General features: G+C 39.1%; 1 protein-coding gene across 2 annotated transcripts in view; it reads left to right on the forward strand.

Moving 5' to 3' along the window:
* KCNIP4 (potassium voltage-gated channel interacting protein 4) overlaps window positions 1–23,741 on the forward strand; it is a 1,194,562-nt gene that overhangs the window by 383,109 nt on the left and 787,712 nt on the right. The window lies entirely within an intron of this gene.

Consider the following 23,741-nt stretch of genomic DNA (forward strand, 5'->3'; position numbering starts at 1 on the left):
ACATATATATATATATTAAGATGTTAAGACTGATTTTGGCACAGTTATTTTATTGTGGTTTTTCTTGGCTTATCTACATGATATCCTGTACAAAATTTTAAAATGATTTGCCCTGGATGTGTGCTTTAAATTTCTTTTGCCCTAGAGTTTGAATGCGTAAATAAAAGAGGATAAATAAAAGAGACCATGGTGAATTTACTTTAAATTCTTCAGGCAGAACAAACCAAGGTTTGCTGATGTATCTAAAAAAAGAAAAAAATATAAGCATCAGATTTTGTTAAAATTAGAGATTCAAACTGGCCATAACACATCGTACCCCCAAAACACACACTTGCCAGAAATTTTCACAATTAGCAGACTCTTTTAGAAATAGATGAAGTTGTTTTAGAGTACAAGTACGTGCTTTTAAGTGAACTGGCTCTTTCAAAGAGAAGAATCTCCAGCAATCAAGATGTGAGTTATGGCAGTTTGTTCTAGTAATTACTAACTTAGGCAGTTCTAGATTAAAATTCTCTTTCTACATCTTATTTTCTATATCTATACCATCTATGTATCTCTCTATGTATAAAATATATTTTAGAAAAATTAAATAAAGAGTTGTAATAAAGTCACAACTCTGACTCTTTATCAATAAAATAGTGCACCATACATATCCTGTAAGTTTGAGGTGATAGAGGTGTTAATGTAAGCAGAACACTTAGCAGAGTGCTAGATAGATGTTATTAGGATTCTTACAAGTGCTTCCCCTTTCCTAAGTCATTTTGCATTTGTGTGCAAACTCCCCAGTAAGTCTTAAACATTTCAGAATCTGCAAGCTCTGGATTTTCTTTCAGTGCAATTACCCTTCTTGTGCCCCTGAACACCTTCCAACTCTGGGCAATAAGTGGCCCTTCTGTAAGCCAGATGAGGTTTAATTTAACCCGCCTGCTCAGTGCGCCCTTCCTCCCCCCGCCCCATTCTGCAGTGAAACCGATGGATGTGCACTTCTGCTGATCAGCTTGGCTTAACACCTGCATAATATCTTGGCAAGAAAACACCAGTGCACCTGCTGCTTATTTATGTGGAGGTTTTGTCTACTGTGTTTATACATGTAAGATAAAGAACCAAGCCGTTAAGGCTTAGGAAATAGAGCAACTATCACCCATACGTTTGCATTTCTGAGTTCAGCTGTCCTTCCTTCCGAACAACTGCGATCAGGTCTGCATGAGTGTGTGAGCACACCCGTTGTAATTTGCACATATGTTAAAACAGCTGGGGCTGCTGTGTCTCAGATGCGTCCTCTGTGAACCTCTTCTTGCCCACTCCTGGCAGCCTCTCCTGTTTATTGACTTTATATTACCACATTCTCATCACCATCATTCAGCCTGTCATCTCAGAGGACTGTGACACACTTTAAAAAGTGAGAAGGACGGGAAGTAATACTCAGAGGGGATTATAAATGAGCTGAGCTAAGAACTTGGGAGAAATGGCTCAAGCTGCCAGGTGGTACTTGAGTCTTGAAATGACCTTGCTGATGAATATTTTGAAAGAATGTGTGAGTCTGGATGACTTTTCTGAGATGTCGTAGAGTGCAATGCCTCAGAGAAAGGGATTTGGAGTCAGACTTGCTTTTGAATCCAGGTTCAACATGACTTTGACCAAATAACTTATCATCTCTGATCTTCAGTTTCTTCTCACATAAAATTGAGGTCATAATACATATTCCATAGTGTTGTCTGGAGGGTTTGACGTGATGTAAGGGAAGTGCTCCATTCTTGCCAGAGAGTAAGTGCTGGATGAACAGTATAATAGTGATAATGTCAGTGATGATGATGATATTGTTAATAATAATAAAATGATAAGTTTGACTATTAGAAAAGTAAATCTACTTTATGAAGTTCTCTAATGCTACTAACCCACTGACAGATATGCAGACCCATTCTCAAAAACGCTGAAGATTAAGCATGGTTTATTGGGTTATCTGTACTTCCCTTTTATTGGTGCCCCAAGCTATCTAGAATATGGTTCTAGGCTTTTATGCTCCCTTTTCAGTCTAATTTCCTACTGCTCCCTTGTACACACTTGTTACCCAAGTTAAATAGTCCGCAAATAACTATTACCTGTTTTGCTCACTTTGCTATCTCCAGCACCTAAACTCATTCCTGACACATATCAGGAAATCAAAATCATTGACTGACCTTTCCATACCTTCCAGACTCTGCCTGTGCCCAGGCATTTCAAGTACCCTCTTTTCCCTACTTTTTTTTTTTTTTAATTTAATTAATTAATTTATTTATTTATGGCTGTGTTGGGTCTTCGTTTCTGTGCGAGGGCTTTCTCCAGTTGCGGCGAGTGGGGGCCACTCTTCATCGCGGTGCGCGGGCCTCTCACTGTCGCGGCCTCTCTTGTTGCGGAGCACAGGCTCCAGACGCGCAGGCTCAGTAGTTGTGGCTCACGGGCCTAGTTGCTCCGTGGCATGTGGGATCTTCCCAGACCAGGGCTCGAACCCATGTCCCCTGCATTGGCAGGCAGATTCTCAACCACTGTGCCACCAGGGAAGCCCTCCCTACTTTTTTTAATCAAAACATTTACATCTCTGCGTCTGTTGCCTATTGACTCTTAGTTCCAAGCCACTCCCTTATCTACTGTTTTCTGAGATGTTGGGATTAAAACTCCAAAAATTACATTTCCCAGACTCTATTAGCTGCCAATTTCTGGGTATTATTTTGCCAGTGGGAAGCACTGCCAGAGGACTGGAAAGGGACAGATTGGGAGAAGGACTCTTTTCTGGCTTCCAGGTTGGGTCTTGCTCTCCATTAGAAGCAGACAACTATGGCTCCAGCTTCCAACTAACGTGGAAACTTCCAGACCCAACTTTACTCCACCTGCAGCAGGAGAAGTACCAGACAGCTACACACCAGTCCCTCCAACACCCAGCTATGCCCCTTTGGGTAGTCTGAGAACACACCCAGGCCCCCTCAGTGGTCCAGTGCCTGCAGGGCTGTGGCCCCCCTCCTCTGAGAGATCTGACCACCAACTGCAGGGGACCCATTGTTCCAGATTCTCTCTTTTTTTTCTGTCAGCCCGAGGGATGGTAGCTGCTTCCTAAAGCAACCCATGTTGACCTCTGGGTTACACCAGGATGGTGTGAAAGACCTCATGGTCTTCTTCAGCCTCTCAGTACCTGAGTAACCAATGCCCAGTATTAAATCCCCTCTGTCTGAAACACTAGTCACGGCTTCTGTTTTCCTCACTGGACCCTGATGGATAGAACATCTTTCAGAGTTCTCCAATGCCAGCTCCTTCTCTGACCCCACAATGGATCCTTTCCACCATTAACCCTGAACTTCACCTTCTTTGCTTTATACAGAAGCCCTTTCTCAGTCTTTGAAAATGTGTCCTAAGAACAAATCCTCAAATACTATGCTACCAATATATTAAACTTCTATGCTTTCTATTCAGTTCCTTCACCAACACTCATTGTAAGCAATTTTTGAAGAAGGCTGTTTGCTCTTCAAAAAGCAAAGTTTTCCCCTGTTTTCTTTCAAGTGTCGTGTTGAAATATTCAACAAGTTGGGTTTACCCACTACCAAAGTTGCTGAGAACATCAGTCTCTTAATGCATGTGATTCAGAAATGTCTCTCAAGAAACCTGTACATTCCACTGAGGTTTGTATTAGTTTGCTAAGGCTGCCGTAACAAAGTACCACACAGTGGGTGGCTTAAATAAAAGGAGTTTATTGTCTCACAGTTTTGGAGGCTAGAAGTCTGAAATCAAAGTGTCAGCAAGTTTGGTTCCTTCTGAGGGCTGTAAGGAAGAATCTGTTCCATGCCTCTTCCTTAGCTTCTGGTCTGCTTGCAGTTTTTGACATTTCTTGGCACTTAGAAGCATCACCCAGATCTCAGCCTTTCTCCTTTTGCATTCTCCTTGTGTGTGCAATTGTGTCCAAATTTCTCCTTTGTACAGGGACCTCAGTTGTATTGGATTAGGGTCTCACTCTACTCCAGTATAGCCTCATCTTAACTAATTATATCTGTAATGATCCTATTTCCAAATAAGATCAGATTCTGAGGTGCTGAGAGTTAGGACTTCAACATATGAATTTTGGGGGGACACAATGCAACTCATAAAAAAATTACTTCCATAAAGTTGAAATCATGACTATTAAATTCACACAAGTCTACCATGTTATAATACCCTTTGAATGTCTCTTTTCCCCCTAGGAAGCTAGGCCTTAAAGTATTGTAACATTGTTTCTCACTCCGGTATCTCTCCCCAGGGCATCTCATCCTGGGAGAACATTTGTTGAGTTGAAAGCTGCTTAGTAGTGCTTACTATGGCTATAACATATGTCGTTTATTGTCAAGCACTACTCTGTCTCCCCTTCTGGTTTATAAACTGTTTGGAAGTAAGGATCCTGTCTTTCTTCCCCACCGGTACCTAGAAAAATATAGGGTTTTAAGACACCCCATGACTGATCACTCTAATTTATGTGATAGAGCATTCTTTCCTCATGAAACTCAAGATTATCATGACTGCAAATGTCACTTTTCAATTTATTTTAGACTATTGGGGGTGGGGATAAAAAAGTACTGGTGTTAGGGTTATATCCTTCTGTAGACTCTCACACCATTTATGCATTTTAGTTATTTTTGCTTTTCCTAACTCTAAGCATGTCACTATCTATACTACATATTAATTAGTTTTGGTTGCATGCACCAGAAAATCCAAATAACATTACCTTATATAAATTAGGGTTATATTTTTATTGTACTAAGGTCGGCAGTAGGCTGAATGGGGCTGATACGGAAGAGGTGAGCTCCTTCTCTTTGTTCTACAAGGATTAGTATGTATTTCCATTCTTGTGCTATGGCCCTGATAGATACAATCCAAAAAACAGGAAAAAAGGAATGAGGGGAGGGCAAAAGGGCTAGATTTCCATCTAAGTCTAGCTCCCTTTAAAGTGTTTTTCCAGACACCTCACCCAGTTACTTCCATTTGTATCACATTGACTGCTCCTGGTTTCATTAGACAATGGAAAAAAATTGGGCACCTTGCCAGTCTTAATAAAATCAGGGTTCTGTTCTTAAAATGGAAGCAAGAATGGTATTGGGTAGGTAATTAGCTATTTATGTCACAGTGATTATAGGAGATAATTAATAAATGTTTGCTGTCCATAATATAATTTTTAAAAATCAAATTTAAAAAATTCAAATAGGGGATTCCAGTTTCCTATACTGATAGTCATCATGGTATTAAGGAGGTAGTTGGTAAGTCTGGCAGTTCCTTATTGATTTGCGCAAATATGACGTTACATAATATGGAGGTAGTTTGATGCATAATCTTTTTTTTTTAAAGCTTTATTTATTTATTTTTTAAACATCTTTATTGGAGTATAATTGCTTTACACTGTTGTGTTAGTTTCTGCTGTATAACAAAGTGAATCAGCTATATGTATACGTATATCCCCATATCCCCCCCCTCTTGCGTCTCCCCCCCACCCTCCCTATCCCACCCCTCTAGGTGGTCACAAAGCACCGAGCTGATCTCCCTGTTATGCAGCTGCTTCCCACTAGCTGTCTATTTTACGTTTGGTAGTGTATATATGTCCAGATGCATAATCTTTTGCAGTTATTCTTCATGACTTATATGTCTGCAAGGCTACATTTGTGGATTCCTTGATGTTGCGGTCATTAAATCTGACTCTACTCTAGCAACTAGTGTCTGCCTCTCTGTTTTCTCAGTAGATTTAAATCTCTTAATCCACCTAAAACTGGGGGCTTTAGGTCTACTTACGCAGCTCACTGGGTTATTTGGAGGATCAGCAAGAAAAAGGATTCAAGATATTTTTTTGGACAAGTTTTATTATAAATATCTTGCTAAACATGACAATACCACTGTACATGGATGGCTATTTAAATCTAGAGTTGAGCTGTAAGAGCTGTTATATATTTAATTGTGGAAAAATTGATTAAATCCTAACATAACTTAGAATTCTACTAGCTTGAGTTAGGCAAGCATAATTTACATTCAAGAAATGTATAGCAAAAAGTTCTTTTCGCTAATATGTATTGGGCTAAGGCTCAGGGAAAAGTGGGAAGAAGGCTAATATAACTGCAAATAATTATACCTCCTCTATATTTCTTGGTTCCATCCTTTATTTCATTACATGACTACTTTTTAAGACTAGAAATCTTAACATTTTCTTCTTTCTGTTGCCTCAGATTCAGTCACCAACTTGTATTGATTCTGTCCCCAAATACCTCTCAGTGTTGCCTCTTCCTTTTTACCACTTGGATCAGTCCATCCATCTTCTTTTGTCTGGAGACTATGACACTGGTATCCTAACTGGTCTCCTTGCCACCAGTCTCTCCCTGGACCAATCCATCCCTCACACTGTTGCCAACGTTAACTTAAAAATACTTTTTGGTTTTTCCCGGTATATTTATGTGGCACAAGAGGCCTCTCACAGTCTGAAGATCAACTGTATCTATCATTTCATTTCTTTACCCTCCCCTCTATGTGACTGCTGCTCCAATGATTCCTAATGTCTTTTAGTTTCCTTAATTTTTTTTTTTTTTTGCTTGCTTCCACATCATATACTATTCTCTGTACCTACGGCATCCTGAGCCCCTTTGTGCTAGATAGTAGAGAAACTCTACTTGGATACCCAGATTTACCTGAAATGTCACTCTTCTTTAAAGCTTTTATTAATTTGCTTTGACAGAATTCGTCACAAGTTTTCCCCATCTTCTTATCCTATTTTATATTCCAATAATCTCTTTAGACTTCTGTCTACTCCTCACTGTTGTGTGAGCTTCTCAAGAGTAGGGACTTTATATTACACTTATTGTATATCTTCTTTTCTCTCCAGTATGCAGTACAGTGCCTGACATATAGAGCCCCCTCTAAATGATTACTGAAGAGCTATGAATCTGTAACGCATGCTATTGATATACAAGTCAATGACTTTAGCACGTATTGTAGGAGATGTTACTGATGTGGACATAAAACATGAGTAGTCATGTAACACAAATAATTGCCAATTTTGGAGTGCTGATATTCCAAGTTTGAGGCTGAGCAGTTCACATGTTGATATTTATGAAAGCTTCAAACTATTCTATGATATTTTTATCTCCATTTTATGCAATTTGCCTCAGGTCACACAGCTAGCAAGTAAAATTATGACTTTCCTCTACTTTTGTCTCAATTAAAGCTCATGCTCTTACTGAATATACTCTGGTGTGCTTATAAAACCCTGGGCAGGAATGAGGAGGAACCTGCATGTGAGAAGGGCAGGTGGAGGACTCCCCGAATACCTATGATTCAGGGGCGTGTGGAAAGGGAGTCACAGGCTGATCCTCCCCCAAGACGTGTGGGTTTTTTTTCCATCTACATTAAATAGGTAGTCTTTTGAGCAGTAGGTCATTGGAGGGCTGAGCAGGTGCCTATGCATGCTCATTTCTGAACTCTGATTTCTGATTAAATCCACCGGAGAAGGATCACTCTGGTCAGCTTGCTACTTCTCATTTGGGAGTGAGCACCATCGCTCTGCATTCATCAACTGGCCACATGAAACATCAATGTAAAAATATTTTAAGTTATGCAATAAAATGAATCACCATCTACTTGAAAAATAGTATAATGGTGTAGGAGGCTGTGGAAAGGTATGATTTTATTTTATTTTTCTTTTTTAATTTATTTTATTTATTTATTTTTGGCGCATTGGGTCTTCGTTGCTGCACGCGGGCTTTCTCTAGTTGCGGCGAGAGGGGGCCACTTTTGGTTGCAGTGCACGGGTTTCTCACTGTGGTGGCTTCTTCTGTTGAGGAGCACAGGCTCTAGGCACGCGGGCTCAGTAGTTGCGGCTCGCGGGCTCTAGAGCGCAGCCTCAGTAGTTGTGGCGCATGGGCTTAGTTGCTCCGCGGCATGTGGGATCTTCCTGGACCAGGGCTCGAACCCGTGTTCCCTGCATTGACAGGCAGATTCTTAACCACTGTGCCATCAGGGAAGCCCAAGGCATGATTTTAGATTCAGGTAATTCTTGGTTTACTTTCAATTTTCTAATCTGTAAGTGAACATAATAACAATAATACATCACAACACTGAGATACTAGATTTAAAAAAACCTTAATATCTTAGATATATTGATTGTTCAGTAAAGGGTATTTGATTATACTATTTCTTATCCTTCTGTTTCCCCTCTTCCTTTTCTTTCAAAATCTTCAGTTGACTAAAGTCCTCTCAGTTGACTAAAGAGGTGACATACATGTTGTGTTCAAACTATGCCATACATAATCCTCTTTTCAAACCCGTAAACTCCTCTCCCACCTGTCTTCTCATCTAAAATCCAGGTGCTAGTATTTCCCAAGACCCATTTCAAATAGTGTCACTTTATTCTTCTTTCTTTTCCCCTCTCTCTTAGTCAAAATCATCTTTCCCCTCCTCTGAACTCTGATAGCATTTGAACTGAACTGTTCTTATAGCAGTTGGTATAATTTATGTATTTCTCCCATGATCCACTTTGAGTATTTTTTCTGAACCATCTCTGTGTTGAGTAGTTTCTCATTAAATATTTGATTAGTCAATGATGGACAGGGCCAATCATTAATTTGGCATTTGGTAATTTTCATTGCCTTTGATACTTATCATCCCTTTTGGTTCTCATATTAACTGTGGAGAGATCTGTCATGCAAGTAAAAGTGTTCTCAATTTGGATATTGTAAGGTACAGAGAGGTTAAGCAGTATGCCAAAAGTCATACAGCAAAGTAGTTACAGACCTTAAATAAAAATGTGATTTTTCAGGGGCTTCCCTGGTGGCGCAGTGGTTGAGAATCTGCCTGCCAATGCAGGGGACACGGGTTCGAGCCCTGGTCTGGGAAGATCCCACATGCCGCGGAGCAACTGGGCCCATGAGCCACAATTACTGAGCCTGCGCGTCTGGAGCCTGTGCTCCGCAACAAGAGAGGCCGCGATAGTGAGAGGCCCGCGCACCGCGATGAAGAGTGGCCCCCACTTGCCGCAACTAGAGAAAGCCCTCGCACAGAAACGAAGACCCAACACAGCCATAAATAAATAAATAAATAAATAATTTTTTTTAAAAATGTGATTTTTCAGACTCTCTTTCCAGTGTACATTTCATTATCCTTTCCGCCCTATCTGGAGAAATACTTCAAACACACAGAAACTACAAAGCATTCAGTTGATAGAAGTAAGTCATCTTGAGTTCAGATCAGTATTTAATATATCTGTTCCTTCTACCAATATATACCAATATATTTGCGGCAAAATACATCTCTCTTTCAAAGAGCTAATGATGATTAGCATTGCAAAATTATGGTCCTCTACAGAAACTAATCCACTGAAGTGAAAACTGCTTATTTTACCATCTCTATTCATTGTATCAAACATATTTGAACTATCAGACCGACCAAGAAAGAAGTAATATTTAAAAATTCCAGTAAAATCTAGCTGACATTAACAAGGAATTACAATTTCAAATGCATTACCCTTGTAAGATAAATCAAAGGTAACAGTAATTAAGATAATTACAAAAGATATTTTGGGTTCTGTGTATTTGCTCAAGGGTTGAGAGGTGGAATATAAATGTGAAAGTATTTTTGTTCACTTTGGTATCTTGAGCTTGAAGTAATTTTTAGACTACAACATTTTTTTCATGATGAGTTAAAATCTGAAATTCATTGCTGCAATCTTATCCTTGTATGTGCACATATTTTAAAACAAAATACTGATTAAACTAGGTTTGTTATTGTTGTTTGTATTATATAAAATATGGAGTTTACTACATGATTTTTTCTTTTTAACATCTTTATTGGAGTATAATTGCTTTACAATGGTGTGTTAGTTTCTGCTTTGTAACAAAGTGAATCAGCTATACATATACATATGTCCCCATATCTCTTCCCTCTTGTGTCTCCCTCCTTCCCACCCTCCCTATCCCACCCCTCTAGGTAGTCACAAAGCCCCGAGCTGATCTCCCTGTGCTATGCGGCTGCTTCCGACTAGCTATCTATTTTACGATTGGTAGTGTATATATGTCCATGCCAATCTCTCACTTTGTCCCAGCTTACCCTTCCCCCTCCCCATATCCTCAAGTCCATTCTCTAGTACGTCTGTGTCTTTATTCCCATCTTGCCCCTAGCTTTTTCATGACCATTTTTAATATTTTTTAGATTCCATATATATGTGTTAGCATATGGTATTTGCTTTTCTCTTTCTGACTTACTTCACTCTGTATGAAAGACTCTAGGTCCATCCACCTCACTAGAAATAACTCAATTTTGTTTCTTTTTATGGCTGAGTAATATTCCACTGTATATATGTGCTACATCTTCTTTATCCATTCATCTGTCGATGGACACTTAGGTTGCTTCCATATCCTGGCTATTGTAAATAGAGCTGCAATGAACATTTTGGTACATGACTCTTTTTGAATTATGGTTTTCTCAGGGTATATGCCCAGGAGTGGGATTGCTGGGTCGTATGATAGTTCTATTTTTAGTTTTTAAAGGAACCTCCATACTGTTCTCCATAGTGGCTGTATCAGTTTACATTCCCACCAGCAGTGCAAGATGGTTCCCTTTTCTCCACACCCTCTCCAACATTTATTGTTTGTAGATTTTTTGATGATGGCCATTCTGACTGGTGTGAGATGGTATGTCATTGTAGTTTTGATTAGCATTTCTCTAATGATTAATGATGTTGAGCATCCTTTCATGTGTTTGTTGGCAATCTGTATATCTTCTTTGGAGAAATGTCTATTTAGGTCTCCTGCCCATTTTTGGAATGGGTTGTTTGTTTTTTTGGTATTGAGTTGCATGAGCTGCTTGTAAATTTTGGAGATTAATCCTTTGTCAGTTGTTTCATTCGCAAATATTTTCTCCCATTCTGAGGGTTGTCTTTTCGTCTTGTTTATGGTTTCCTTTGCTGTGCAAAAGCTTTTAAGTTTCATTAGGTTCCATTTGTTTATTTTTGTTTTTATTTCCATTTCTCTAGGAGGTGGGTCAAAAAGGATCTTTCTGTGATTTATGTCATAGAGTGTTCTGCCTATATTTTCCTCTAAGAGTTTGATAGTGTCTGGCCTTACATTTAGCTCTTTAATCCATTTTGAGTTTATTTTTGTATATGGTGTTAGGGAGTGTTCTAATTTCATTCTTTTACATGTAGTTGTGCAGTTTTCCCAGCACCACTTATTGAAGAGGCTGTCTTTTCTCCACTGTATTTTCTTGCCTCCTTTATCAAAGATAAGGTGACCATATGTGCGTGGGTTTATCTCTGGGCTTTCTATCCTGTTCCATTGAGCTATATTTCTGTTTTTGTGCCAGTACTATACTGTCTTGATTACTGTAGCTTTGTAGTATAGTCTGAAGTCAGGGAGTCTGATTTCTCCAGCGCCATTTTTCTTTCTCAAGACTGCTTTGGCTATTCAGGGTCTTTTGTGTTTCCATACAAATTGTGAAATTTTTTGTTCTAGTTCTGTAAAACATGCCAGTGGTAGTTTGATAGGGATTGCACTGAATCTGTAGATTGCTTTGGGTAGTAGAGTCATTTTCACAATGTTGATTCTTCCAATCCAAGAACATGGTATATCTCTCCATCTATTTGTATCATCTTTAATTTCTTTCATCAGTGTCTTATAATTTTCTGCATACAGGTCTTTTGTCTCCTTAAGTAGGTTTATTCCCAGGTATTTTATTCTTTTTGTTCCAATGGTAAATGGGAGTGTTTTCTTAATTTCACTTTCAGATTTTTCATCATTAGTGTACAGGAATGCAAGAGATTTCTGTGCATTAATTTTGTATCCTGCTACTTTACCAAATTCATTGATTAGCTCTAGTAGTTTTCTGACAGCATCTTTAGGATTCTCTATGTATAGTATCATGTCATCTGCAAACAGTGACAGCTTTACTTCTTCTTTTCCAATGTGGATTCCTTTTACTTCTTTTTCTTCTCTGATTGCTGTGGCTAAAACTTCCAAAACTACGTTGAATAATAGTAGTGAGAGTGGGCAACCTTGTCTTGTTCCTGATCTTAGTGGAAATAATTTCAGTTTTTCACCATTGAGGATGATGTTGGCTGTGGGTTTGTCATATATGGCCTTTATTATGTTGAGGAAAGTTCCCTCTATGCCTACTTTCTGGAGGGTTTTTATTATAAATGGGTGTTAAATTTTGTTGAAAGCTTTCTCTGCATCTATTGAGATGATCATATGGTTTTTCTCCTTCAGTTTGTTAATATGGCGTATCACATTGATTGATTTGCATATATTGAAGAATCCTTGCATTCCTGGAATAAACCCCACTTGCTCATGGTGTATGATCCTTTTAATGTGCTGCTGGATTCTGTTTGCTAGTATTTTGTTGAGGATTTTTGCATCTATGTTCATCAGTGATATTGGCCTGTAGTTTTCTTTCTTTGTGACATCTTTGTCTGGTTTTGGTATCAGGGCAATGGTGGCCTGGTAGAATGAGTTTGGGAGTGTTCCTCCCTCTGCTGTATTTTGGAAGAGTTTGAGAAGGATGGGTGTTAGCTCTTCTCTAAATGTTTTTTAGAATTTGCCTGTGAAGCCATCTGGCCCTGGGCTTTTGTTTGTTGGAAGATTTTTAATCACAGTTTCAATTTCAGTGCTTGTGATTGGTCTGTTCATATTTTCTATTTCTTCATGGTTCAGTCTCGGAAGGCTGTGCATTTCTAAGAATTTGTCCATTTCTTCCAGGTTGTCCATTTTATTGGCATAGAGTTGCTTATAGTAATCTCTCATGATCCTTTGTATTTCTGAAGTATCAGTTGTTACTTCTCCTTTTTCATTTCTAATTCTATTGATTTGAATATTCTCCCTTTTTTTCTTGATGAGTCTGGCTAATGGTTTATCAATTTTTGTTTATCTTCTCAAAGAACCAGCTTTTAGTTTTATTGATCTTTGCTATCATTTCCTTCATTTCTTTTTCATTTATTTCTGATATGATTTTTATGATTTCTTTCCTTCTGTTAACTTTGTGTTTTTTTGTTCTTCTTTCTCTAATTGCTTTAGGTGTAGGTTAGGTTGTTTATTTGAGATGTTTCTTGTTTCTTGAGGTAGGATTTTATTGCTATAAACATTCCTCTTAGAACTGCTTTTGATGCATCCCATAGGTTTTGGGTCGTTGTGTTTTCATTGTCATTTGTTTCTAGGTATTTTTTTATTTTCTCTTTGATTTCTTCAGTGATCTCTTGGTTATTAAGTAGTGTATTGTTTAGCCTCCATGTGTTTGTATTTTTTACAGATTCTTTCCTGTAATTGATATCTGGTCTCATAGTGTTGTGGTCGGAAAAGATACTTGGTACAATTTCAATTTTCTTAAATTTACCAAGGCTTGATTTGTGACCCAGGATATGATATATTCTGGAGAATGTTCCATGAGCACTTGAGAAGAATGTGTATTCTGTTGTTTTTGGATGGAATGCCCTATAAATATCAATAAATCCATCTTGTTTAATATATCATTTAAAGCTTGTGTTTCCTTATTTATTTTCATTTTGGATGATCTGTCCATTGGTGAAAGTGGGGTGTTAAAGTCCCCTACTATGATTGTGTTACTGTCAGTTTCCCCTTTGATGGCTGTTAGTGTTTGCCTTATATATTGAGGTGCTCCTATGTTGGGTGCATAAATATTTACAATTGTTATGTCTTCTTCTTGGCTTGATCCCTTGATCATTATGTAGTGTCCTTCTTTGTCTCTTCTAATAGTCTTTGTTTTTAAGTCTATTTTGTGATATGAGAATTGCTACTCCAGCTTTCTTTTGATTTCTATTTGCATGGAATATCTTTTTCCATACCCTCACTTTCTGTCTATATGTGTCTCTAGGTCTAAAGTGGGTCTCTTATAGACAGCATATATTTGGTCTTGTTTTTGTATCCATTCAGCCAGTCTATCTCTTTTGGTTGGAGCATTTAATCCATTTACATTTAAGGTAATTATCGATATGTATGTTCCTATTACCATTTTCTTAATTGTTTTGGGTTTGTTATTGTAGGTCTTTTCCTTCTCTTGTGTTTCCTGCCTAGAGAAGTTCCTTTAGTATTTGTTGTAAAGCTGGTTTGGTGGTGCTGAATTCTCTTAGCTTTTGCTTGTCTGTAAAGGTTTTAATTTCTCCGTCAAATCTGAATGAGATTCTTGCTGGGTAGAGTAATCTTGGTTGTAGGTTTTTCTCCTTCATCACTTTAAATATGTCCTGCCACTCCCTTCTGGCTTGCAGAGTTTCTGCTGAAAGGTCAGCTGTTAACCTTATGGGGATTCTGTTGTGTGTTATTTGTTGTTTTTCCCTTTCTGCTTTTAATATTTTTTCTTTGTATTTAATTTTTGATAGTTTGATTAATATGTGTCTTGGCATGTTTCTCCTTGGATTTATCCTGTATGGGACTCTCTGTGCTTCCTGGACTTGATTAACTATTTCCTTTCCCAAATTAGGGAAATTCTCAACTATGATCTCTTCAAATATTTTCTCAGTCCCTTTCTTTTTCTCTTCTTCTTCTGGGACCCCTATAATTCGAATGTTGGTGCATTTAATGTTGTCCCAGAGGTCTGTGAGAGTGTCCTCAATTCTTTTGATTCTTTTTTCTTTATTCTGCTCTGCAGTAGTTATTTCCACTATTTTATCTTCCAGGTCACTTATCCGTTCTTCTGCCTCAGTTATTCTGCTATTGATCCCTTCTAGAGAATTTTTAATTTCATTTACTGTGTTGTTCATCACTGTTTGTTTGCTCTTTAGTTCTTCTAGGTCCCTGTTAAACATTTCTTGTATTTTGTCCATTCTATTTACAAGATTTTGGATCGTCTTTACTATCATTATTCTGAATTGTTTTTCAGGTAGACTGCCTATTTTCTCTTCATTTGTTAGGTCTGGCAGGTTTTTACCTTGCTCCTTCATCTGCTGTGTGTTTCTCTGTCTTCTCATTTTGCTTAACTTACTGTGTTTGGGTTCTCCTTTTCACAGGCTGAAGGTTCATTGTTCCCGTTGTTTTTTGTTTTTTTTTTTTTATAAATTTATTTATTTTATTTTTGGCCGCGTTGGGTCTTCATTGCTGCACGTGGGCTTTCTCTAGTTGCAGCGAGCGGGGGCTACTCTTCGCTGCGGTGCGCGGGCTTCTCATTGCGGTGGTTTCTCTTGTTGTGGAGCATGGGCTGTAGGCGCACGGGCTTCAGTAGTTGTGGCACGTGGGCTCAGTAGTTGTGGCTCACGGGCTCTAGAGCACAGGCTCAGTAGTTGTGGTACACGGGCGTAGTTGCTCCACGGCATGTGGGATCTTCCCGGACCAGGGCTCGAACCCGTGTCCCCTGCATTGGTAGGCGGATTCTTAACCACTGCGCCACCAGGGAAGCCCCTTTCCCGTTGTTTTTGATGTCTGTCCCTGTGACTAAGGTTGGTTCAGTGGGTTGTGTAGGCTCCCTGGTGGAGGGGACTAGTGCCTGTGTTCTGGAGGATGAGGCTGGATCTTGTCTTTCTGGTGGGCAGGTCCACGTCTGGTGGTGTGTTTTGGGTTGTCTGTGGCCTTACTATGATTTTAGGCAGCCTCTCTGCTAATGAATGGTGTTGTGTTCCTGTCTTGCTAGTTGTTTTACATAGGTTGTCCAGCACTGTAGCTTGGTGGTCACTGAGTGGAGCTGGGTTTTAGCGTTGAGATGGAGATCTCTGGGAGATTTTCGCCGTTTGATATTACATGGAGCTGTGAGGTCTCTTTTGGACCAGTGTCCTGGACCTGGCTCTCCCACCTCAGAGGCAAAGAAAGCCCTGACACCTGGCTGGAGCACCAAGAGCCTTTCATCCACACAGCTCAGAATAAAAGGGAGAAAAAATAGAAAGAAAGAAAGAAAGAGATAAAATAAAGTAAAATAAAATAAAGTTATTAAAATAAAAAATAATTATTAAGAAAAAATTATTTAAAAGTAAAAAAAAAAAACAGACAAAATCCTAGGACAAATAGGAAAAGCAAAGCTATACAGACAAAATCACACACAGAAGCATACACATACACACTCACAAAAAGAGAAAAAGGGTAAAAAATATATATAGCATTGCTCCCAAAGTCCACCTCCTCAATTTGGGATGATTCGTTGTCTATTCATGTATTCCACAGATGCAGGTACATCAAGCTGACTGTGGAGATTTAATCCGCTGCTCCTGAGGCTGCTGGGAGAGATTTCCCTTCCTCTTCTTTGTTCGCACAGCTCCTGGGGTTCAGCTTTGGATTTGGACCCACCTCTGCGCGTAGGTCGCCTGAGGGTGTCTGTTTTTCGCTCAGACAGGACGGGGTTAAAGGAGCAGCTGCTTCGGGGGCTCTGGCTCACTCGGGCGGGGAGGAGGGAGGGGTACAGAGGAGGTGGGGCGAGCCTGCGGCGGCAGAGGCCGGCGTGACGTTGCACCAGCCTGAGACGCGCCGTGTGTTCTCCCGGAGAAGTTGTCCCCAGATCACGGGACCCTGGCAGTGGCGGGCTGCACAGGCTCCCGGGAGGGGCGGTGTGGAGAGTGACCTGTGCTTGCACACAGGCTTCTTGGTGGCGGCAGCAGCAGCCTTAGCGTCTCATGCCCGTCTCTGGGGTCCGCGCGGATAGTCGTGGCTCGTGCCTGTCTCTGGAGCTCCTTTAAGCGGCGCTCTGAATCCCCTCTCCTTGCGCACCAGGAAACAAAGAGGCAAGAAATAGTCTCTTGTCTCTTTGGCAGCTGCAGACTTTTTCCCGGATTCCCTCCCGGCTAGCACCGAAGCCCGAGCCTCAGCTCCCAGCCCCCGCCCGCCCCGGCGGGTGAGCAGACAAGCCTCCCGGGCTGGTGAGTGCTGCTCGGCGCCGAGCCTCCGTGCGGGAATCTCTCCGTTTTGCCCTCCGCACCCCTGTGGCTGCGCTCTCCTCCGTGGCTCCAAAGCTCCCCACCTCCGCCCCCCGCAGTCTCGGCCCGCGAAGGGGCTTCCTAGTGTGTGGAAAGCTTTCCTCCTTCACAGCTCCCTCCCACTGGTGCGGGTCCCGTCCCTATTCGTTTGTCTCTGTTTTTTCTTTTTTCTTTGGCCCTACCCAGGTACGTGGGGAGCTTCTTGCCTTTTGGGAGGTCTGAGGTCTTCTGCTAGCGTTCAGTAGGTGTTCTGTAGGAGCTGTTCCACATGTAGATGTATTTCTGATGTATTTGTGGGGAGGAAGGTGATCTCCACGTCTTACTCTTCCGCCATCTTGAGGCTCCTCCCTGTTTTATTTTCTACATGATTTTTTAATACCTTTTTTTGTGTTGATTATAAAAAGTTTTCCCGTTTCTATTTGATACACAATAAACATATGATTCATTATTTAGTTCTGATATTTAAAGTCACCAAGTTATCATTAAATCTCCAAATATTACATGTCATTGGATTGGAGGAATTTAAGCACGAATGTTTATTAGAAGTACACAATTAATGCTCTTTTAGTTAGACGTGATCCCAAGTTATCCCAAGAGGTGGGGGAGCCATTTAGATGTAATGTGCACATACGTTCATTCTTTATAATGGCTGTTTAATATCATGGTGAAAGTCTTATCCTCCGCTGTAAGTTAAATGTTAATGATAGCCACTTAAACTCTAATCATTCATTCTGACTCTTCTAGAATTGCTTATATGCCTCAATAATACTTTGATAGTCTTATATATCCCAGGGTTCAGCAACTTTTCAATAACAGTATATTAAAGCTTCATTTTATTTCTTTTAAAATGTAAAAATGATTTTTCCAGAGTTTTCATGGTGAATGAGCTTACTACAAGTCTGATTAAAAGGGCAGGAGAGGGAACATAGGGAGAAAGAAAGGAAGGGAAAGACTTTACTAGTCATAGATCCACAATAGATGACCAGAGGGTTTTTCACAAAATTGGATGATTTCAGGAGATGTCCCAGGATTCTGTCACACTGGTCAGACACTTTTCCTCACGTGTTCATTCCTAAACTAATCATCATCAAGGAGTTCTCATTAACCAGCCTTGGATCATATGTTCACCCCACCAGCCAAGGGATGGGACCTTCCTTATAAATGAACAGTGTAGAAGGCAGCATGATGTTGCAAAAAGCAAGGGTGGGCTCTGGTATCAAAAAACTGATTTGAGGCAGGCTGACATAAAAGATTAAATTATATTATGTATCAATATGTGAAACATTTCATACCACTCCTAGTAAATACTAAAAGCTCAATTCATGGCACCTATTATAATCCTTTCCTTAGTAATGATAGTGAATAATATAATTGTCTTAACTTTTATTTCTTTAACTGTTTTGGTCTGATGTTTCTTGTGGGATATAGAGCGTGCATCAAGCTGGCACATTCCTCTAAATGAAGAAAACCAGCGGAATCATTGCTGTTCATCAGAGATTAAGTGATCAAAATTAAAAGGACAAGTCCCATGAATTGTTTCTGAGATCACTTTTGAGGGGTAAGAGGAGAGTAAACCAATTCCTGAAGTCTATTTAGTCTTTGGTCTGAGGAAGTGATCAAACAGACTTTCCTGTCTCAGTGATGTCTAAGGACATTGTAGTTCCATCCCTTCTGTTTTGAGTCTTTTTTTTTTTAGCAATTTCATGTATCTTTATTTATTTATTTTATTTATTTATGGCTGTGTTGGGTCTTCGTTTCTGTGCGAGGGCTTTCTCTAGTTGTGGCAAGTGGGGGCCACTCTTCGTCGCGGTGCGCGGGCCTCTCACCATCGCGGCCTCTCTTGTTGCAGAGCACAGGCTCCAGACGCGCAGGCTCAGTAATTGTGGCTCACGGGCCTAGTTGCTCCGCGGCATGTGGGATCTTCCCAGACCAGGGCTCGAACCCGTGTCCCCTGCATTAACAGGCAGATTCTCAACCACTGCGCCACCAGGGAAGCCCTGTTTTTAGTCTTTAATGGACTCTCCCTTTCACTCCCACTTTCTTTCCTTCCTATCAGGAAAGGATGCTGAAAGGAAAACCATCTTTTTCTAGTGCTTGTTGTTCACTTTGGACAATGGGTGCAAATGGTTACTTCACTCTTCTTTATATTCCTACTAATCCTCCAAAAGGTCCTGAGGACATCGAAACTCCCCTAATGGGAAAGGTTATTTCCTTACTAATCTGTATTTCCCCAACTTGCATCAGTGCACATAAATAAGTGTGCAATCCAGACTCCAACTGTGGCAAACTGGAACACTCCATGTAATGAGATCTATTATTTTTCCTCATGCAATTTAATAGACCAGTAACTTTAATACCAAAAAAAGTTTCCAAGACAAATCAAAATGTGGTTCTAATTGTATTGCTTGTTTTCTTTTTCCAGCATTGGTTTTTTTCCCTTTTAATTATGTAGTATAATCTATTTAGTGTCAATAAGAACAAGGTTTCATTGTTCATTTGTGTAGGCATCAACCTAGACACTTCATAGCAGCACACAGTTTTGTACTTGTTGGCTGAACCTTCCTAGAGGGTTACAGAAATTAAAGCTTGTTATCTTCTGTGAATAAGCATAAAAAGAAATATGCCCAGATTTATTAACCTTTTCAAAGGGCCAGAATCAAATCAATCAGTGAAGTAAATAAACCTGAAATGGTATCCTTGCCAATGCATTAAATAATATAATATTAGGCGATACCTTATCATTGTTTAGACATTAACATTTCAACTCCCATGAATGAGAGCTATATTTGCTGGGTTCCCCAAATAAGCTATAGTCCTCTTAAGCTATAAAAGAAGTTGCTTAACATTAATACAGTATACTTAAGGCAGACATAACTAAGATTATTTGGTAATAAGTACTACTGTCATTTGGCTTTCAGTAATTTTGAGTCTGTGGTTTTGTAAAATGAGCTGTATTTGTGAATATTTAATTTTCAGAACTTTGATCTGTAATAGGCACTTATTTATGGGTACACTTTAACTTTTAATATGGCTCAATTGCAGAAACAACTATGAGCTATGGTCCATTTGCTGCAATGACCTCTAACCAGAGTTATGATAAACATAACTATATAATAATTGGAAAATCAAATGTAGAGTTGGTTTTACAACTGGAATAACCCAAGGGTACATGACCTTAAGGTCAGGATTTTGTGCATCAGGCCACACCAAGTGAAACAAAGTTCGATTTAGATCCCCATGAAGTATCATTGGAAGCCTATTTGCATTTACATTATCTGCTTGTTTTTAGAATATGCATAAATTAACTCCCTGGGTGGGGGGCAAATTGCTATGTACAAAGAGAGAATGAAATATTCTCAAAGGAGCAGCACCTGACTAAGAAGCAAAAAGTCAAAGTAAAATTAAATAAAAGCAAGTAAAGGTATAAATCAAGTAAGAGAAAACTATTCCATGAAAAATGAAGAAATTAAGTAAAAAGTTATCCCCAGTGGAACTGAAAAGCTGAAATTATTTCTTCCTGCAAACACATTACTTGTTTGGGCGAATAAGAGAAAGAGTGGATTATAAAGCATTGAGGTATTAGTAGATATGGGTCACAGGACCTTAATTTCAGTTCCAGTTCTGCCTCTAATCTGTTATGCGACCATGGACAATTGATGTGTTTTTTTTCAAGTTCTTGGTTGTCTCATTAGTAAAACAGAGTTGATACTCTCTCTGTCCACCCTAAAAGGTATGGTCCACTCTGCTCCTTCTCTTCCTTCGAGACCCAGTAAGTCACCGCCTTTTCTGTGAAGTGACTTTCACTGCAGAGTTATTGCTTCTTCTTTTCATTCATCAACACTGTTTAGACCTCCATCACATCCTGGGGTGCTTGGTGTGCATCGTTCCCTGTTTATACTCTGAACTCAAGAGGCAGCTGCCATCAGTAATTTCTTGAATAAATCTGGGTATGAATAAGTAGTGTATATGCACTAGTGGAGAATGTATGCACTTTGAATTTACAGTGCCTACCACAGAGCTTGACAAATGGTGGGTCTACAATATATTGCCAAATAAATTTTTTAAAGTTCTTTGAGACTATTTAGAATTAAGTAATTCAGTGTCCTCATCCAAATAGTGAAAGATTTGGATTGAATCACCCTTAAAGGTAGGTGATAATTATTATTATAATTATTTCTTACCATTTATTTGCTGATGATTATGTGCTACATACTGTTCTAAAGCTTTATATTCATTCCATTTGGCCATAAATATATCTACTTAGGTAACTTTTATTATCCAGTTTTTACAGACGAGAAAACAGAGGCTTAGAAAACTTGTCTTATTCAAAACAGATGGCAGAGCTTACATGTAAATTAAGGTCCCTTTGATTCCAAAGCCCATTCTCTCATCCGCTAGGTAAAAAGGTACAGGGAAAGATCCTTATGCATGTGGGTTAATTTTATTGACTCAATGAAATACATTGAACAGAATGGCAAGGATTAGGAAGTCACATCAGCAAAGAGCAAATGGCCAAAGTAAGAACTGCTTATACCACTCACAAGCTGCTGACTACTTTTTAATCACCACAGTCTTAACATTACAACATCTGGTAAAGCATGATCTATAAAATCTTTGCTTCATGTTCCAATTAATTTATTATCATGGCATGGCTCTAAACAAGCAAGAGATCATTGTTTTCTTTTAATCATCACTTTTGATGGTTGTATCTAAATAGATGGTGTTGATGTCCTTAGTTTTTGTACCTAGATATTTCTTTTTTATGTCACTCAATAAGGCAGCACTCCCTAATAAGGCTAGCAATGTATGGTTTGTATTACTTTGGTAAATTTATATCCTGAAAAAACACAGACTGCTTCTCATTTAAGGTAACAGGCACAATGACTGCAAATATCCAAAATAAAGCTGATTTGTAGCACAGCCTTTGGATGCAGTGCACTCTGGTTTACGGGAAGTATCTGGCCACAGACACTTCTGGCCACAGCACACCTCCCTGGCTACTTTTAAAATCAGAAAGAATCAGAACCACCTCTCCTTCACAGTAGCTTCTATTCAGGCTCTCAGCCAGGAACTTCAGCATTGACATCCACGCTCTTTCCCCTTTCTGCTCATCCATAAGTCCCACGTGCCCTTCTCCATTGCTGGTCCAGCACCTGGCCGCCTGTAGTGGAAGAATCCTGGTTCCTTCCTTGGTACCTGTTTTGTTTTTGTTTTTTACTAGTTTTATTGATATGTAATTGACATATAATATTGTATTAGTTTAAGCTGTACATCATAATGATTTGATACATGTATATAATGCAAAATAATTAGCAAATAAGTGTAGTTTGTATTCATCACTCACATAGTTACAAAGTTTTTTTTTTTCTTGTGATGCGGACTTTTGAGATTTGCTGTCTTAGCAACCAATATACAATACAGCATTGTTAACTATACCAGGCTGTACATTGCACCTCCAGAACTTATGACTACACGTTTGTACCTTTTGACCACCTTTACTCATTTCCCCCACCCCTTGTTTTATAGAAAAACAAAACTATAGAAGTTACAAAACCCAGGAAGGAAAGTGAATTCACTGTGGCCTAAATTAGTTTAAGTTATTTGCAAAGTGTTTGACTTTGGATTCAAAATTAGAAAATGGGATGTACCATTATCTCAAGGATATCCTCACTACCAAGTACTGCTATGGGCCAGCGAATAGTGCTAATGAGACCTGAGTGGTGGATTTGAGTCCACTTGGAAATTTCCTACTCTCCGTTCCATGTCGCCAGGACACGTTGTTCTCTCTAGTTTTCTGATTTTAAGATGCAAAATATTGATAATCAGGGAGCTTAAAGTGGAGAATTTTTCATAAAATCACCATTGAAGTATTACTGGAGTCATAAATTTTATCTTTATACAGGACATTTTTCTATAACCATGTTAAAGACTAAGTATATATGGTGGCAATTTTCATTTTTATTTCTATTTTTCCCCAATACTGTATTTAACCCTTCTGATCTTTCTTGCCATCTTTATGACTGTGAAATAATGCAATTTTGGTAAGATCCATGGTGAAACCAGCCAGGGTAATTACATCAGTGTTGTCACAGTATAATTTACCCTGTGTGTGTTTTCTGTGGTGTATATGAAATCTAGGAAGGTCTATTACTATAGGGCACTAAACTTTCCATTAGTAGAGCATTCCTAAATAGTTATCTAGGGGAAAAATCATAAAGCAGTCATGTGTTCAAACATATTTAGGAAGTGCTGTGTACTCTACCCACTACTGGAAGGTATGTGATACACATATTTATATTTAAGGTGGTTGTTAAGTGCTGCAGTAAAGAAATCTGTTTCACATAATTTAACCCAGTGTTTTCCATGACAATTTTTTAATATTGTTTTCAGTAATGTCTACTGATGTATTTTGGAATTAGTGTTCCACAGAGGACCCTTTGCAATAAACTGTCCTGTAGAGTTATTTCAAGGTAACCGGCAGTTTGAGAAATCAGTAATGGCAACCATTTCTGAAATCGTCTAGAAGAAAGAAAACACATCATCCCATCCTTGAGGAGGGTAACCCTTCTCAGGAGGTTTGACTGTTTATTCCTATGTAAACCAGGAGATAAAAGACGAGTTTGTGTCCCATCTCTGACACAAATCAACTGTGAGAACTGGGGCAAATTATTTAACTCCTCTAAACTAGATGGTCCTAATCTCTAAATTGGATATAGTGATTGCTGAACCATGTACTTAACATATCTGTTGAGAAAACACTTCATAAAATGAAAGAACTGTGTAAAAAAAAGAATTGCCATCAGATCAACACCGTTAGAATTATCCCTTGAAGGCTCTCCAACTTGAAAGCCATTAATCTATGAACATTTCTCAATGTTCT

Source organism: Balaenoptera musculus, chromosome 5 (assembly GCF_009873245.2).
Source record: "Balaenoptera musculus isolate JJ_BM4_2016_0621 chromosome 5, mBalMus1.pri.v3, whole genome shotgun sequence".
Lineage (NCBI taxonomy): Eukaryota > Metazoa > Chordata > Mammalia > Artiodactyla > Balaenopteridae > Balaenoptera > Balaenoptera musculus.